Here is an 18,198-nt window from a genome sequence, read left to right as displayed (position 1 = left end):
CATTATTCCATCCCAGGTGTAGGTCACTGCATTCAGCTTTGTTAAAACCCATGTTAAGGTCATGTAGAGAAGGTTACTACTATACAGCCTCTGGAAGAGGCTTCTTGACTGGGATAACAAAGAAACTTTTCCCCTTTAGCTTGATATTGTTATATGATTGCACACAATGGGCTTTAGTTGTTTCTCAAGTATTTTCTGTCTTTCTGGATCAGAAGTCCTGGGGTATTTGATTATGGATCTTGCCTAGTTTGACCATTTCTGTGAATTTTTCTATTGTCTGTTTCTATGAACAGAAATAGGGTTTTTTTTCTTTTTTTTTTTTTTTTTTTTTTTTTTTAAACCTCCTCAGTGAGGTGGGCCTTGCCAACCTGAGGCTACTGTCCTGGCCAATATGTAGATGGCAATTTGAGCTTAACAAACAAGATGAAAACTCATAATTTTTTTCATCTTCTCTTTCCTCACATTTACTATTGAACTGCCATTGGAAATTTTTCTTGAAAATCCTAATTTTAAAAACATTTCTGAGTCTTTATGAACACTTTCTGGCTGTTGTTTGTGCCATTAGTTGATGCTAGTACAGGGGATGGCTAAATGGGCTTGCCCTTTTCGGGTACTTGAGCAGGGACAAAGGAAGGGGAAGAGAAAAGAAGAGGAGGCTCTGTCTGTTTGTTATGCCTATATAACAACAGAGAAAACAGGTCTCCATTTTTCTTGGCAGCAATACGTTTTAAAGTCCAAGGGTGCATTCCTGAGACTAGACTAGCTTACTCAGGAAATAAAATGAAGAAGAGAGGAACAGAGAGATGCCTGGAGGGGAAAAACAAAAAAAAAAAAAACAAAAAAAACTATGTGGAAGAGGAGATCAGGAGAAGCATGGAGAAAGAGGAAAGATTATCAGACCTTCTTCTTAAAATTGCATTAGGAAAGCTGAGGGAGGAGCCTTTCTACAGAAATTGTGAATGGAGTTTGTCTGAAAGCCTTGAGGATGACAATTAAAACAGGATTTTCAATATTACAAAATCAGAAGCTGCCTTGGTAAGCACAGATGCAAGGGAGAGGAACAGTTCATAAACATGGAAAGCACTTGGAGGCAAAGAGAAGGAAGGCAACAGCCAGAGAGGCAAAGAGTTTAAAGAAAACTTCTGAAGGCTTACAAAAGGAGTTATGCTGGAGAAAAATGCTCACAAAAGCTATTTTAACTTCCCATTCTTTCTCCATTAACCTCTCTGACCTACCTCTTCTTGAACAGACCATTCCTGATGGTACACGTGTCACATGCCACTTTGCTTTACACTATAAAGGTGTGATGGGATGGTCAAAGGTGTTTTGTCTTATAAATCCTCTAAACAACTATTCCCTTAGTAAACTTTTCTAGTGGATATTAAAAGGACACTGCAATATTCTGGGGTGTTGGATTTTTAACTTATCTAAAATCAACTAAAACATAAGGCTTGGCATACTGACCAAACTTCAAGTCTTTTGGCTTTTTTAATCTTGAGGTCTTTACATATTGTGTGTAAGTAAATTTCTACCAAGTGCTGAAACCTTGCCTATGCGGGCTAGGTATAAATAATCACTTAAGAAATCAAATGTACAGAAAACTTTGTGTGTCTTAATTTCTAAAATTTGGAAGCTGCACTTACGGTGCAGCATCAATGTAAGAAATTCTGGGAAAAGTTTTATTGTGAGGCTCTGTTTAAAAGGATTTGGTTCCAGTTATAAGACCCGTATGCTTGCTGATCTTGTAGCTGTTCCACTGTGTGAACAAGGGCTCGCCCCACAGAAGTGACAGTCTGGCTTTTAGTAGACAGAAAAACAAAAACATGTTGCTTTGTTTTACAAATGCATGAAAATGTTTACTCTCCGAAGGTTATCTTTTCCCATACAATTTTATGACTTCAGTTATATGGGAAAAGTTAGTTTTTATGACAAAGACATTTTATGTTTGTATATGTTGTCTCAGTAAAACGTACCATGAAAGACGTAATGTGACGCCAGTTAGAAACTTGTATGGTATGGACAGGTACTATACAATGCTGTATTTCTGGCCAGGCAGAAGTCTAGCCTTTAGAGTTGAAAGATGACTGACTTGATTCATTTTCCCAGCTTTGTACTGTTTCATTTGAAAGTGCTGTGCAGAGACTTATTCATTAGACATTTAAGAATATATTTTAATGTGTTGATATGTAGATAGATATTAAGCACAATTAAGACTGCATATACACTGTAGAAAATCAAGCAAGTTAGCAATGCTTGGGGATTTAGTCATATTCACAATAGAAGTTTACTTATTCTATTCTGTTTCTTGTGTAGGTAAAAAGGTTATCCACGTCTTCAGGTGATAATGGACAAATTATTTAATTAATAGGCATGTTTTTGCTCCAAATCACAAGGTCAAGAATCTTTGCCTAATGTGTGGGAAAGAATGATACTCAGAATGATTAACATCCAGAGGAAGTTTCTTGGAGTTTATTTTGGCTGGCCTATAATTGATAACTCCCTTGGCTAATGGAATACCAGGCTCCACGTCAATCACCATTTGCAGAGCTTAACTCTGAATAGCAGTTATTGGTCACATATGTTGGCCTGTCAACTCTCGTTTCAGAAACGGGATACAAAATGGCATATGGGTAAACTGTAGCAACTTGTTTTTTGCTTTTCCTTTTTTGCTGTTGTTGTTGAAAGACTTGTTTTTTAAAAACAGGAAATATAGAAAGACTCTAGGTAAAAGTCTGCTTACATGAAGTAAGAAGTTCTCCATGCCACATGACTTTATGTTGTAGGCAGGAGTGGTTTGAGAGAGATAGGTTAGGAGAATGGGAATAGTTGAACAAGTTTTGGTGGCTGTTGCCACTGGTGCCCTAGGGTGACAGGCAGAGGCTGTAATATGGATAAAATATGGATATGGATAAAAACAGTGACCTAACATCATACATTTTGTTATTGTTGATGATACACACTGTTGGCCAGACTTGCTTCTGTATAGAGCTGGAGGAGATGTTTGTTGTGTCAGTAGAGTGTTAGCTAAAATTTAGTCTAGGGTAGCTATGACTTTCTGGTGTACTGTTGCTAAGGGGGTTGCAAGTACATCAAATCCAGTTTTGGCCCCTTCATACCAGCTAGCTGACTATTAATCAGGAAGGAGAGTTAGACATGGATGTGCTGGAGAGCCTTTGGAAAATTTTGCCATATCTTGGTCTTATCTGGAAAATGGAGACTATAATACTGACCTTCGAAAGATGTTTTAAGGTCTACTTACAGCAAGAGCAATAAGAACTTATTATATTGATTATTTAAGAAGTCATAACAGTCAGTTGTCAATAACATATTCCTTTCCATAGAGTTAAAATGTATACTTTGTCTTTGGGGAATCTGATACTCTTAAAATAGTACTCTCCTACTCAGTAACAGTAATAATCAATCTTCCTTCTCTCCCCACATTCCTCCAAAAAACCCTCCAAACCAATCAACCCACTAAGACTGTTTCATGTTCAGATGACAGAGCCTCAAAGTAAGGCTACATAATTCTGTTCTGGGATGTATCTAAACTGAGTAATTATTTTGTTTGACTTGGCTATATTAAAGCACTAAATATAATATTGTACATACTATATGTAAAACAAAAATATTTGTGTTTAATAAAAGCCAAAAAGAATTAAAATCATATTCAAATCATTCCTTTTGACTTGTTCCTTAAAACATTTCATTCAAGCTGACATACTCCAGTAAAATGTGTCTATTTTGATGAAACTGAACTTTTCAACAGGGAACTGTTCTACCAAAAAAGAAATTGATCCATTCCTGTGATCTGTGAATGAGACTGAAATACTTACTGGAATTAAAACATCTGGGGAAAGAGGAGGTGAAGAATTCACATGAATTGTTAAAACCAGCTAATTTCATTGTAAATTGTGTGTCAAACCAGATGATTAATAAAAGAGGCATTCTGAAATTTAAAATACGAAATACTTTAGTTCTGTTAAAAATAAGAATTTTTTGTTCTATTGTTCAAGAGGAAATGTCCAGTCATCAGAAATATCCTGACCTGAATAATAAAAAGCCTTTTTATCAGAGGATTACTATTATCTTTTAACTATTCTGAAAGAGAAAAAGGCATTATACAGTAGATAACCGTCCTCAGCCTAAGCTATAGTAATGATCTTGCAAGCTACCTTAATGTAAATGCTATGGGTGCCTAGTTTCTTCTTAGCCTTTCATAGCAAAATAAATAGCATGTTTATTTTTCCAGTTCTTCCTCCTTCACCACACCTCTATGCAGACAGACACACACATACCTATCTAAGAAATGAAGAAAAAAGGGCTTTAAAAGTTGCATGAGGCTTCAACAGTGGGCCAGTTTCAGATGTCATTCTGTGATTTTACCAAAGCAGAAACTGATGCAAAATTTAATAGTGATATGCAGATAAGAACAAGGGATTGATTCCAATCTCTAATATACTTGCTTAAATATCATGCCAGCAATCATATTCTAGTAGTTCAGAAGGGTACAAAGAACATCTGTTCTCCAAACCTTGATTACACAAGTAATGAAATGAATCACAGTATCTCATAAAATATTTAAGGGCGATGGTATAAAAGATCAAAATCCATAAAAGCCTATAGAATGCCTCAGAATGAGGGAGATAAATTGCTGATGTCCTCTCACTGGCAGGAAATTCTTTGGGATAAAATTCCAAATTACACTAGGAAGTGGACTATGTCCATGTTTTGAAGGAATGCTCCCCCAAAATATAGTCTAAAACCTCAAATCTGACCTGGGGAATTTCTGTCCAGACTCTGTATATGTTGATCAGTGTAACTTTGAGCATGTACGGGAGATGCATTGAACACGTTTTCCAAATACTAAGAGCATTTCATTTCAGTGGATGAAATACTTCACAGATGGTTTACTGTACAAAAATCTGGCTGTGGTTTAAATCACCTTGTTAAAGATTTGGTGCATGGTTGATATTTTTAATATTTTGCCGGTTTGTCTTTATGTTTTAAATGCAAGTATACTGAGACAGGAAGCTTGGATCATAATTCAGAAAACTGAGTCAGTTCATGGCTCTGTTACAGTTTCATGTCTCCATGTGTCCATACCATAACCGAAGGGTTACTTATATTTGTATGCCTCCCTCCCCCGCAGTATCCCAAGCTAAATAACAAGGGTATGAAGTAGATCCCCAGTTCTACTTTCATGGGAGCCAGTCATCTCCATACCTATTCATCTCAGGGTGAGAAGTGGATTAAATCAGTTTATTGATTATAGTGCTCTAGTACCTTTCTTTAATTCTCTCCAAGTGCCCAGAAAGTCAGTGAAGCCTTCCTGCATTGCAGTGAAAAGCATCATGGAGTGGTTCAGATTCAGCTGCAGCTTGAGGAAGCACAGGATTTGCCCTAACAAATCTTAGCAACACATGTAGAAACTTCAGGGTGAAAACTGGTGTGAAAAAACACTGGGGTGAAAACTGTAAATGCCTGAGGGAGCACAGCATGTTTACCTTTGTTATTAATTGGGGTTTAGACCCCTGGGTTTAAATCCGTGCTTATCCTGTGTATGACACAAGGGAATAGATGTAAAAAAGAGAACCTGCAGAATCAGGCCTTTCCCTACAAAGTCTCACTTAACTGATCTTTATTAATCTGTCCTATCTATCTGCAAACTATATACAGATTGATGTACAGAACTACAGCCTCATAGTTCTATGCAGAGCTTTGATTTTAACTTAAGGAAGAAAAGCAGTGGTAGGGGTTTAAATATAGTGAAGGATTTCTTGAAATATAAATCTGATGTAGGTATAACAATACAAAGTAATGGATTTAATATTGAATATTGTGGCTGCCTGAGAAGTCAGGTTTAGTAAAGGAGTATTACTGTTTCAGCAAGATCTAATACATTTGAAGATGCATGAGGGATCAGGATGGGGGAAAGGATCTCCAGTAGTTTTGGAATTTTAAAGAAGACTATAAAAATTCATGCTAGTCTTAAATCCAACAGTTCTCTTAGTTTGAAGTGTTCTCCCCTCATCCCTATTAAAAAGATTAAAATGGAAGTGTTTGTCTTTGAGTCGTAACTGAGACACAATGAAACAGAAAAGTCCGTGCTGCCTATGAAAGACATACCTTTTAAACTGATTTGAACAGGAAAGACAAATTTTATGTTTGGTAGGTTTAAAAGAAGCCAGTTTATATGCGTTTGCATATAACTACACATTTGCAAGAAATGGAATGAGCCATTTCTTCTTTTTATTTGTTTATTCACCGTAGGTCCTTTTCTAGACAATCTTATGAGACACCCTTCCACAAAGAGTTATTCTAATCTTAATTAAACTGTGCATGTATGCATTTCAGGAAGTGTATTAATTTAACTGGAAATACTCTGGATACTTCTGTGGTTGGAGTCATCTGACCAATATAGACACTGACAATGTAGACAGCTACCCCAGACTCCTTTTATAGTTCATAGAGATAGGCCTTTCCAGGGCATGATTCATTTTGTGCTAAAGCCATCTAAAACTGATCGAGTAAACTGCTTCCTTAAAATGCCTATTGAGTATAAAAGGATCCCAGGATTAGTAAGATCTAGTCATCTGTAGGTGTCTACCTTATGGACACCTCTGTTTCATCAGACAAATCCAAATTTAGTATCATTTAGGGTTGGCTTCCTAACATCTGTTCTAAGATGTATAAACAAGTAGGATAAATCTTGCTTCACATTGTCTTTCTGTAGTTTCTATAGAAGAGATATCTAACTTCTAGACACCTACAGTTTGGTGAGGTGAATCTCAGCCTTAATAGAGGATTCAGTAAAGTTCATCCTGCGGTTTATTTGATATGCTACTCCATGATATTTGGTCATAGTGAATTGAGTGAGGGCAGGAACTGACAACTTAATTTCAAAAATTTTAATTTCAAAACATTTCTGCCTTCCAGGATGTTGATATGGCTAAGAGCTATGTTGTATCTTTCAGGTATCCTAATAGGAACCTAACCTTGTGACAACAAGTGTTGCCTAATTAATACCACACATTTTTATTTTCATAAACCAGGAATGCAGGCTTATATATCTCCTATCCTTTCAGTGCCTTCCACTCCCATTCCCATGTTTTCATCTTTTCCCATATGCTCTAGTTCTGAAACTCCGTGCTCCCTACTTCCCAAACTTGCCTCCTCTTGAATCCTCAGTCAGGTTCTCCTGAAGGTGCCAAGGTTTTGGCATACTCACTTGCTGTGTCCACACTAGCAAGTACAGTGGGACCAGTAACAGTGGATTCATAGACTGAAATAGTTGGTGCTGAGAACCGGACACCCAGATTACGTGCATTTTACTTTGTGCTCGTTGTAGTCTGGGCTTGAGGACTGAATCAGCGCGGGGGCTTCTGCTTTGCAAAGGAACAGGTATCCTTGTATTAGCATAAGCATTTGAATGGCTCATTTCCTTAATACTGCTTCCCAAATCAAGCTCATTCTGAGTGACAGCGTTAACACAGTAGCTAGTTAACAAGACGAGCTAACACATTAGTAAGCAAGCTACACCCAGACCGCTCATGAGGCACAGCAGTTTGACTATCCTTCAAGTGAGGAAATAAGTTAGTATACGAGTATGACATAGGTATTTTGAGCACAGTAAAAAGAACAAAGGGTAGACTTTGTAGAAGGAAGATGAGATTGGGTCAGGCTGAGAGAGAGAGGAGTACTCATGCTAAAAAGTGTTATAGTGCTAATCCTTTCAACTTCCTCTCTGGGCTTTGTTGCCAGACCCCTATTGGGGCGTAATTAGGCAGACTTCACTCCCCGTTTTCCCAGGCATCCGTTTTGAACAGAGCTGCCTCATTCCTCAGTTAGCAGGGAGCTGAACTGCAAAAGGCAGCTAGTGTTTCTTCAAGGTGGCATTAAGCTTTTTACTGTTAAAACATTGTAATTCAACCAAAGGTATGGAATATCTTCTGACCAAGCATATGAATGTGTTTAGGAGGCTATACTGTTCACAAGTATGGGAGTATTGTATCTGTATTGTATTATTTCTTATCTCTGCAAAGCATGGAAGGATCTCCTCTATAGAAATGCTCAGGAGTACATAAAGGCACCGTTGTTTCTTAGAGTTAGTGAGGCTATGAAATGCATGAACTTTACCCCTTCCCTCTACAAAAGGTCTGCCAATTCTATGAATTTTAAATCCATGGGAAATTTTTGTTGCCCTCGGCTGTTGAGTTTCAATGGCTAGAACTCTTTCTGAAGTTATGCTTGAGTGCTGTTTTCTTTTTAGCTTCTTCCAAAATGACACCTTATGCTTTTCCTTCAATCATAAAGTGGAGAAAAAGATGAACAAGTATTTCCTGTTCAGACAGCATTCGTATATAATCTGGTCTGTTTGGCTGTTTGAATGTCATGATTTAATGCCAATAATCCCAAGAAATACTAAAATGTGTTTAGCAGTTTGGTGTTTTTAAATCAGCAAATAAAAAGCCCGATGCTATGATCCATGAAGGAATAGCACATACAAATAAAACGGGTTGTCTGGGACTAAGGCACAAGAAAACTGGAAATGTTTGCTGTGTAATGAGCCATGCATGGTAAAGACTGTAAGGAATGGCTGGCAGCAAATAGCTATCTGCAATGATGTAGTCATTTTATGTTCCATTAAGGTCTTGTTATTTTAGTATTTAAACAAAATTATGCTGCAGGAAAATATGGAGCCTATTGTGTAACTCTGGTAGAAAATCAAGCTTCAAAGCATGAGGCTATCATTTAGAAGAATTACATCCATCATATTCTGATTTTTCAGCTGAGAACTTTGGAGATGAAAGGGGGGAAAACGTTGATTCAGGAAGGAAATTGTGGAATACTGAGCACTGCAAATGTTAAGACACACTGAGAACAGATGCAAACAGCATATTTTTGGCTATGTGACTGCAACTTCATTTGTGCTTATACAAGACAGACACAGAGAACAGCTTGTATTTTCAGGAGGGACTGGTAATGTATTAAATAGATCTGTTTTTTAAGGAGTATCAAGCACTTAACTCCCCTAAAAAATTGGACCCAAACTGGATGTACAAAAAATATATATTCTTGTATACCCTTTTATAAATCATTATATGCCCTCATAGCAGTAAGAAAGGGAAAAATGACGTTTGTCGTCATTAACAGCCCAGTTTTCCCATCTGTATTATAAACTAATACGATAACCAAAACAATTCCAAGATCCATCCAGGCTACTACATCAGAAAACCAAAGATCCCAGTTATAGAGCTCAGATAGTTCTCTGCAGCCATATTTTCTTTGGTAAGGAGAATGATGACTTGTGTCAGGCCATTTATCCACCATTTCCCCATTGGGAATTCAACTTCCCTGCCAAGATTAACTCTCACACATGTTCCTAACTTTAAATGTATCTGGCAAAACCCGCAAATAGGTCCTGTGTCCAGATTTCAGTCTGCAGTGGTGTGTCCAGATTGACAGACACAGAAGTATTTTCAAAGAGGCTGATGAAAGGATCATGTTGTCATACTTCTAACTAGTGAAAAGTGCTGCAATTCTCATCCCCCATTTGCCCTCTTTCCAAGTTTCTTTCACTGCTGTATCAGTGTCTTTCCGTAGCCAAGGAAACAAGAGCTCAGATAATGTTGTGGTCATGGGCTGTACAGTTGCCCCAAACAGCCCTATCCTGCTCTAGATTTGACAGACTTAATGTGAAATTTATCTCACAGTCCTAGACATCTCGTTTTCAGCTCTCTAAAGGTAGGCGTGACAAATTCCACCCTTGGTGAGGCTAATGCTCGCTCTTGCTCTTGGGTGGCTTTCTTGGGCTTGGCTTTCAGGCCAAAAGAGAATTTAGCTCTTGTAGCAGTGCAGAAACCAAAATGACTCAAGATCTAGGAGGCGCACCAAAAGATTTCTCAATTTATGTCACGTCAAGTGCAATCAAATAATAACTTTCAAGTCATTCCTCTGAATCCTATTTCTGACCTGTGTTCGTGTGAGGTTAGTAAGAATGAGCCTCCTGCTTGCGCACAGTGTTTGCATTGTTACTGGACTGTGATAGGAAGAGGTGAATATTTCCTCTCTGACAGCACTCTGCCAACCTATTCACAAACCAATTATCCTAGAAAAGGAAGTCTGTTTCTAGTTACTGGCTGCCATCACACTATCCCTTTCTGCTCCCCAAGCACCTGGGAAAGGCAGATGGAGAGCTAAAGGGAGGCTTGGTAATATTGACCAGAAAAAGTATAAGCTGTAACTAAACTATATCTTTGAGTTTAGAAATAAAGTATATCTTTTTAATATGGCCTTCTAGAATATAAACATACATCTGCTTCTGAAATGTATAGGTCATAAGGAAGATTGTGGCCTGAATTCTTTGATTAAGACATGTAGTAATAGAATAAAAATGTATGTGGGAGAGTGCTTTAAAAGACTGTATTTTTAAAATGTGTATTCCTAAGAACAAGTGCTACTGAAGGTACTAGAGCTTCTTCCAAACAAGCAATCCATCGTCAAAAATCTGAGAACTGGTATACTTCATCTGGTACAATAGGGGGGTATTTATCTCCAGACTAGACAGAACAAATCTTCTTTTTAAGCCCTGTTGGCCCTTTGAGCACTGGTCTGACTGAAAGTAAAGAAAGATATTTATCAGAGAATCTGAAGTGGATGGTGAAGTAAGTACTATGCTCTGAATGCTTTAAATTCTCTTGACCATCTCTCCTATATATTACTTTAAACACTCTCTTGCTTTGCATCTGAAATATGATGCTAGGATATCCATGCTTCCAATGCAACATGAAGGTATGTGGCATAGGCTTTTCTGTTTTATTGTTTTTTGGCAGGGAGGGGGAATGTTATACAAATGCTGCTGAAAAATTAATGTCACTCACTGAATGTGGGCTCAGACCTCGTATGTCTAATTTTCACTGGCCGGACTGTCAGTGGCTGAATTCCACTGGCATGCACATGAATAATTCTGCTCGTAACATTGTCGGATTCTTTTCCCTGAAACTGGGGTATAAAACCTGAGTAATTTAATTTACTTTATTGGAGTCTAGAAGTGAAAATTATTCTAGGTATTGTGGTCAGTCACCTGAATTTGGAATTTGTCACCCTGTAGTTGAGTCAGTTCAAGGATCTCTCACACATCAAGTGTTTTGTCTTTGTTTCTTATTTTTTTTCTTTATATGCACATTATATTGAGGTTTCCACACAAATAAGAGGCAACATCTAGAGATAGGCTGATAGCAGCTTGTAGTTGTAAATATGTTTTTTAGTTATAAACCATTCTGACACCATTTGATTTGTGTACAAAGGGTCCAGCCCACCCTCCATTTAAAGACAATTATAAAGCTCTGTTTGTCTTGATAATAAGGTACTCAAGAAGACAAGGGTACAGTGTCTCACAGAATCAAATTTTAGTACCTTGATTTCCAGGAAACGCTAATTCTTATAACACCAAAACCAGAAGCACTCGTACAATGTAAAGCTACAGCTCTTATTAATAAATGGTTTTTATTTGAACAGTAGGACTTCAACATTTCAGAATAGTTTACAATAAAATAAGTGGCAAATGGAACAGTTTCTCTGCTATTATAAAGGTACTCTGCTCTGTGTGTGTGTGAGAGAGAGAGAGAAAATTGTGGCATGAGTGCACATCAAAATGAAGTATTAACTTTCTTTTCTTCCTAAGAGTTCAAAATGCTTTGCTCCTATGGGATTTAATGTAAGTGATGCTAGATGTTTACTCTACAGTCTTCCATTCACCTTTGAAAAGCCTAGGTTGTAATCTGATTTAGGTGACAACTGAAAGAGCTCAGTGGTCTCAGTTTAGTTCCTTGTTTATGAAACCACCACCACACAGTTAACACAGTGCTGTGGGGAGCAGAGCATGGCAATAATAGACCCTTTTTGAGTAGCACTGGTAAAATTGCAGTAAAAGAAGCATGGAGTGAAAACTTGGCTCTAACAAAATCCAAAAAAATCCTTCTTTTAACCAGCACAAACATTTACTGAAATTACACAAAGTAGAACCCTCCTTACTTGGTGGAATGCCTTTATTCTCACAGATGGTAACACTGTTCTGCATTATAAATGCCAAAGCTTTTGATATTGCTGGATGAGAAATCCTCAGTAGGAGCAACTGCATTATGGTAAAAGTGACTTGCACTGGTTTATTAAAGGTATCAGTATAGCAGGATCTGGCCAGATGGTTAGGTGGCTCTCAAGCCGGAAACTATGCTAGGGTAAGAAGATGCTGACTCTGATCAACATCTTCAAACATCTGTTTACATCTGACCCATCCTGAAGTGCAATAGGAATGACAGGGTAGTGCAAACCTCTTTGCAATAATGAATGAATAAATTTAAATAAATTAATATTGGAATAAATTAAAATGTAGCCTTAAATAATAAAGGCAGAATAAAGAAATTCTTTACAAAAAAGATGTTTTTAGTCCTGCATTATTAAATTCTGAGAGGAAAACTCTGTTAAGTCTATTGTTGTTTTTGAAATGCACTGTGGCAGTTAATTCCATTTCTGTAACCCAGTATAGATGAAAAGCTGTGTACCGCAACCATCAGTAAAGGCTTTTGCAAGATATGGAATAGACATAGCAGAAGAAAGAGGTTTAGAGTTCAGCACTTCAGGGGGCTAATGTGTGTTAAAGCTACTGCTCGAATGGACCATGGCTTAATCCCTGCACTGCCAGTCAAGTTAGTGATTAAAAATCACCCATCCAGGGAATTGCTTCTGGATGTTGATGTGCCAGGTTGTGGGGATGGAGCAAAGGGGGTGGAGAAGAGGAGGGTTTATGTGTGTATGGCTGATGTTTGAGCAGTTGAATTTCAAGAAGAGGGAGAGGAAGAGAGGAAAAAACTTGGCTGGCTCCAAGAGAGAAAAGAGAGAGAACAAAGCTCCCTTCAGTAAACTCAGCCAGTCACATAGGCATAATTTCTGAGTTCCTAACAAGAGAGTTTCCCTATCAATACCCCGAAGAGAAAACAAGATTGTGAAATCAAAAGGCAGTACTGGAAAAAAAAAAAGATATCTTTTAAATGAGACAGGGTTTATACTGAAATAATAACAGCAGCAATAGCAAGGCTCCTGGTGAACCACTTGGTGGACTTTTTAATCTCTGCATTCCCAGATGCAGAGTGTGTGCAGTTTTTTAAGTAGTTTCTTTGTGTCAAAGGAGCTTAGCATTGGTGACAGAATAACATACTCTTTACCGTGAATATGAAAAAGAAAAAAAAAATCTCCCTCACCCTTGCTGGTAATTCTGATATGCAGATAATATCTTTATTTTACTTGCATATTTATTCAGAAGATATTTTGCATCCAATTACTACTAAAGCACTTAAAAAAGTAGGAGAAGATATAGTTCATTTTCTGGTTAACTAAAACAAATTATGATTTACAGAGTCTAGCATTAAATCCTCTAAGCATTAACATTTAAGTGGTGGCTGTGCTGCTACTTTTTAAATACATGTATGGTTGTTAAAATGTGTCATCTCTCAGGCTTTCTTGCACATCTTATCCATGCTAAATGGGAGGAGAATGTGTTGGTTTTCTGATCTTTTCCAGAGATCACCTCATTGAGTGGCTGGCACACTCAGCTCCTTGAACAGAGAGGGTAACGTATTGCTGCGGATGGAGACATTTTAGCCCAACTGATTTATTTCAGATTACCTGAAACACATGGAGTCCTTAAGGGGCATATATTTTAAACAGAACAAAGCAGGATGCCATAAATTACTTTCCTCTGTCCTTTAAATTCATTTCCTTTGAAAGCAGGGAAAAAAATGAAGATCTTGTCAAATATAAGTCCTAAGCTGGAAACAAAGAAGATCTCTCAGAATGTGGTATGTGGTTAAATTTAGGAATATAGATGAGAAAAATGAGTCCTGTGAGTTCTGTGAGTTCTATTTCCCACAGATTCACTTTATTTCTCTTTTCCTTCCCCAGCCCTTCCCTGCCCTTCCTTAGAAATGGGCCGCACAACAGTTCCAGTGTATTCTACATATTAGCGACTGCAAAAATCGGTTTTACACAGGATCTTTCTTAGAATAACATTCAGAATCCAGTTTTTCTGTTGCTTTAGGAACTCTGTTGTTTCATTGCTAAATTAAAGGCACCCCAAGGTGAGCTGGAAGCTCTGCCAGGTTCTACTGCTATCTCCTTTTCTTTGATATCTTGCTTATATCTTTTGGACAGGAAAGCTGTCATGCCTCTTTCTGGGAGTTTAAACTAGTCCTTCTTCTCTAGAGATATCCATGGTCTACAGAAGGAATGCATTCTAAAAATTTTCGTAAAATTAGTGAGTTAACAAATTAGGTGTCCATATGTGGCTCTTGCACATATGCAATGCTGATAGAGTTGAAAGACCTGCAAAAAATAGAAGTGACTTCCACATTGTGTTTTTTCTTTTTTTTTCTTTTTTTCTTTTTTTTTTGAGGTATGGCTCTTAAGAGGTTGAAATGAGAGCTCCCATAGCTTTAATGGATATTTTAGATACTATTCAAAATCAGGCAAAAACAAGCTACTGAGATCAGACTTTTTTTCTTGCCTTGGTGTGTATGAGTATTTTTATGTCATTAAAATGGAATCTCTCCTTACTGCTGAATCTGGAAGCCCTCCAAGTGCATTTCCAATGTCAGTGGAAAGAGGAAATGTACACTGGACCAATCTCTGCCTATTTCTGCTTGGCTTAAGTAGGTCTGGCCTCTGCGAAAGTCCTGCAAAATGCTGGATTATCCCAGGGACCTGAGCAAGCTTTAAAAGAAGTGACTTAGCCAGTGGCAACACTGGTTGTAAGCTAGATATCAGCTGATCTGTTCACAGTAATAATAAACCTTTCCTCTCTCCTAGAGAGGATTGGTTTACCTATTTGAAAGTCAGGTACCTAGAACATGCTGGTTGCATTGGCTTTCTCTGTGTTAATGGAGGAAGAGATGGTTACCTACACATGCTGCTTCATCCTATCTATTTTGGAAGTCTACCTCTAGAAGTAAACTTATTCTTACTCAGGGTGCCTGTCTCACTCCATTCTCTAGGGAGAACATTTGCATCTAGTTAAAATTATATATCTAGCTTTCAGATGGCTAAAATTAGGGTCTTGCTCTGAATCATGTATGGAGGAACTTAGCTATCACTCCATTAATGACAGAAAACATAACTTAAGTGACATAACCTCTCTCTATATGCACTTTCTCAGGCTTATTTTTTAACAATGTTTCATGCTATATAGGTCATCTTGTCTGTGGCATAACAGACAACTGAGATCTTTTCCCAGGTGAGGATGGGAAAAGAGCCTGCAAGAAATGTGGAGTGAAAAAATCATAGCATGGATTCCAGGTGTGATGAATGCTGTGCCACTGTTGTGCTTGTGTGTATCTATGTCAGTGAGGAGCTTTGAAGAAACAGGAAACTACAAAGGTGAGTGCAGGAGCAGAGCCCTTAATATGTCATTCTCACAGGATATACTGAGTATATTTAATGTAACTTCCAGTAGCAGTAAAAATGTGCTTTGTGGCTTACCATAGCTACTTTTTTCTCCAGCACCTCAAGTAATGAAATACCTGTTAATTATTTCTTGTGGCTGGAATGGAGATGATGAGTGTTTATATTCTGTTAGGGGATTTTCTCAGTTAGGACAAAAGAAAGCAGAAGACAAGATTGAGCTGATCCCGCAGAAAACAATGGTGGTGAGGCATCTGTGCTTTGCTTTGTTTTTGTACATAGTTAGGGGTGTGGAATGGTAGCTGCCCTGTTGAGATGAAAAGGCAAACCAAAGTGACCTGTACATCCTTATAGCCACCAACAAGAGTCTGTGGTTTCAAGACAGATACAGCCAACCAGACTGATATCCTGGAAAAGAAGTCCCTCTTAGCTAGCTGCTGTTTAGTACATGCACTATACCCTGTCATTCAAGCTCTTGAGCACAGATTTTTTTTGTCTGGCAGGGAAAAATCAGAATTCCTGTCTCCTTATGACACAAAAATCATCATGATATTGAATTTATTGCAGTTTCATAGAAATTAGTGCAGAAGAATCTAAAGGAAGGCTGTCTCCTTTTTCCTCTTTCCTTTTCTGCCATGCTAGGATTTTGGATGTTGCTGAACTTGTTTGATTGTTTTATGAAATATGGATGGACACCAGCTACCACCTGTAGCAGCTACCTGTAGCAGCCACTGCTGAGTCTGACTAGGTCACATATCAAAGACATATCTTATTGTGGTTGCATTAATTAGATGGAGAAGATGTGAAAGAACAAGAGAAGAACAGAGAAATTATTTCATCCCTGAGCTGATAATACATACAAAAGTAACAAGTGGAGAGGAGACTTGTGGAGCATAGGAGCTGTGGCTACTGGTAACTGAAAATTTAGCTAAGTCTGTAGGAGTGTGGCTAAGGAACAACCCAATCTAGTGAATTTTTTGCAGTTCAGTAACTGTTTTTCAAGGGACTTCAGCTTTCTCTATTTGATCTAAAGAAAGCCAAGTAGAATAAATTAGTGATAGCTGTGGCAAATGACTGTTACCTGGATCAGAAAATTGAATATACAATTAATATTGAAGTGCAGTGCAGCTTCCTTGTGCTAGACGCTAGGCCTCCACTGATTTGCGAAATTATTGTGTAGCAGGTCCAAAGCTCAAAATTAACTTTGAATCTCATTGTCATGGGATGTTATGAAGGCCCCAAATATAAAGACTTTCAAGGGAAAGACTTGTGGAAGAACCTTAGTGACAGGCTCCTCTTTCAGATCAAGGGGAGAGAATACTTACATGACTCCATAATTTGTAATTTGGCAGTGAGGTTTGTTTGTTCTTTCTAGATGCAGGTGTGCTACCCTGGCAAAGACACAGACGAGAATAAAGGGTAAAGAGCATGACACAAGAGGAAAGTTGCCAGATAATTAGAGATTTAATAATAAATAGAAAAAAATGGTTGCTCTGTTACTCAAGATTGGTGCTTATTTAATTTCTTGCAAATCACTAGTACTTAAAGAGGGAGTGTGATTGATGGGATTAATTAGAGCTATATGTTTAACAAGTGCTCCTAGCTGTAATGACCTCATTAATTAAAACTTGAGCTTTGTAAGAAGGCTCTTTACAATACCTATCAGTTTATGAATTCTCTTTTTTTTTTGTTTTTGAATGAAGGAAAAATCAGATCAACAGGTCAGTAGTGCATATGAAAAATAATATGTAATGCATTACTGTGATTCATATTTCTTTGGAGAGTCAGAAAAACACAAATCAACACATAAATCAAGCATAATCAGTAAGGCCAGCCTTTGTGGAGATGTTTTATTTAGCAACCTCTGGAAGTCTCAGCTTAAATTCATTTTATGAGAGGTTACATGAACCAGTTCTGAACCAAATGTAGATTAAGTATATCATTTTAAGAGGCTTTAAGCAATTTACTTTCTATTAAGATCATTGAATATCTCAAATCCTCTCCTTTTACATACTTGCAAATGTGTATAGTTACATACTATATTTCTTCATTTGATAAAGTTTTAGGAAAGTAACATGAGGGTGTATATATTCCCATTCAAACCCAGGATCGAGATCCTTCAGCCTTTTGCAAATGTAGAACACTCTTAAGTCACTCAGTAGGCACTATGCTGAAAGTAAGGACTTGTGTTCTCTGATACTTTGCTTTGTTTTGCAGGAGTTTAATATTCTTTACTAAAAGATACGTTTTACTTATTAGTAATATATTTCATGGCTGTTCAGCTCCATTTGCTGATACTTCACATAAATGGTCTTCATTCATTTAAAAATATACCTATAAAGTGAATCAGGAGTACCCCTGGAAGACAGTAGATATACCCTTAGGACTAAAGATCATTTTATTAGCATATCCTTGCTTTGACTCTAATCCTGTAAGTATTTATCTATGTACTTAATGTTATTAAGCATTCCCAGGAAATTAACGTGTTTGATACTCTCTCGTAGTGTCTGCAGTGAGATTACCACTACTATTTGCAATCAGAAGACATCTCCTTAAAGGAAAGCTGCAGAACTAAGGCCATTGCTGGAAACACAACTAAAATTTCAGATGCAATTCACATGTGTACATGTGAATGGGAAAGATAGAAATTCATCACATGATTATGCAAATCATTTATACTACAAAGATTTATTACAATGTAAATAATAGATATGAGTGTGCAATCCTAAGTTTTAAATTAAAACAATA

At 37.5% G+C, this 18,198-nt stretch overlaps 1 protein-coding gene across 2 annotated transcripts in view; it reads left to right on the top strand.

Annotated features, from left to right (window-relative positions):
• The window catches only part of MID1 (midline 1), a 151,466-nt gene that overhangs the window by 10,526 nt on the left and 122,742 nt on the right, over positions 1 to 18,198 (top strand). The window contains exon 1 of one of the 2 annotated variants that reach the window (XM_067296499.1): positions 15,405 to 15,426. The exons of the other annotated variant lie outside the window; for it this stretch is intronic. The gene's annotated coding sequence lies outside the window, so the exon portion shown is untranslated. Of the gene's footprint in view, positions 1 to 15,404; positions 15,427 to 18,198 lie in introns of those variants that run through there. 2 annotated transcript variants of the gene reach the window in all.

Source organism: Apteryx mantelli, chromosome 1 (genome assembly GCF_036417845.1).
Source record: "Apteryx mantelli isolate bAptMan1 chromosome 1, bAptMan1.hap1, whole genome shotgun sequence".
Lineage (NCBI taxonomy): Eukaryota > Metazoa > Chordata > Aves > Apterygiformes > Apterygidae > Apteryx > Apteryx mantelli.
The sequence above is the reverse complement of the archived record's forward strand: the minus strand, read 5'-3'. Positions and strand labels throughout refer to the sequence as shown.